Here is a 1,226-nt window from a genome sequence, read left to right on the forward strand (position 1 = left end):
GAAATGAGAACCCAGGTTCGAAATTTCCCCAAGACACCTGATGAAGACTGGAGGGTATATCAGCCGAAACGTTGTGTTAACAACAAACAAGATGAGGACAAATATCCGTCAAATGTAAATAATGTAAATAATGTACATAATTCCTCATCTCTTAAATATAGAACTGTGAAAGGATTTTGTCTATTTACTTCGACTGTCAACCTGCGCAGTGACCCATTCAGGAAACAGGATTTGGAAGCTGTCATTTTGTCTTCGTTTAAATAAATGTTTACGTTAATTTAAAAGATTTCTCGAAATCCTCTAATTTAGCTGTTATTTATTTTTAGCACAACACGCGTTATGCCTCCGGTAATTTTCTTTCATGTAAATGAATGTTTATGTTAATTTAAAAGATTTTCAAATTCGTTGCATGTACATAGATTTTTTGCATGATGGGTCTTCCGTACTTTTTTAATTTATATCGTCGTATACTGGCATAGAGAATATTTTTTAACTGTGATTAAATTGACTAGGAACACTGCATGCGATGAATAACCAATATCAAACAATCTTAATCTACATATTTAAGCTGCATTAAACTTTGGTAAGCTTACCTTTACCTATTACATGAAAGTTACATGAAAGGTGATGTTCCATTTCATCTCTTCTATTTGCTAATACCTTTGTTTACCTACCAGTGCGTTGTTTCACTTTAAGGAAGCTTATTTACCTATCCATTATGATATTATGACTGTTGTCCATTGTTTCAAATACGCTTTAGTATTGAGGTTCTAGCCTTTTTTAAACAATCACATATGATTCGTCCCAAAGAATCAACCTTTAAATAAGAGTTTTGCTACGACTAGCGAAAGATATACGTTTCTTTCAGAAAGCTCCATACCAATTTCTCTCTATGCAGCATTCGCTGTTACTTTATGTGCAAGCTATGTGGGAAGACAGAATAAAGGGGCTTTTGCTACCTGATAATAGAATCGATAATCACTTGGTACACTAAAACCCATTTTCTTTTCCAGATAATACAAGCATGCCACCTAAAAAGAGAGCACACATTGGCAGAAAGTCTTCTAAAGTGGCAAGGCAGCAGCCTGGCAGGCTACGGAAACTGAGGACCAGAGGTCCTGTAGACTGTTGAACAGAGATGCCGCTGCTAGAGCTGCAACTAATCCAGAGCAGCGTGAAACCTTTAGAGTGCGTGCTACTGACGCTAGGGCCCCACAAAAGTGTGT

Source organism: Octopus bimaculoides, chromosome 2 (assembly GCF_001194135.2).
Source record: "Octopus bimaculoides isolate UCB-OBI-ISO-001 chromosome 2, ASM119413v2, whole genome shotgun sequence".
NCBI classification, from domain to species: Eukaryota; Metazoa; Mollusca; class Cephalopoda; order Octopoda; family Octopodidae; genus Octopus; species Octopus bimaculoides.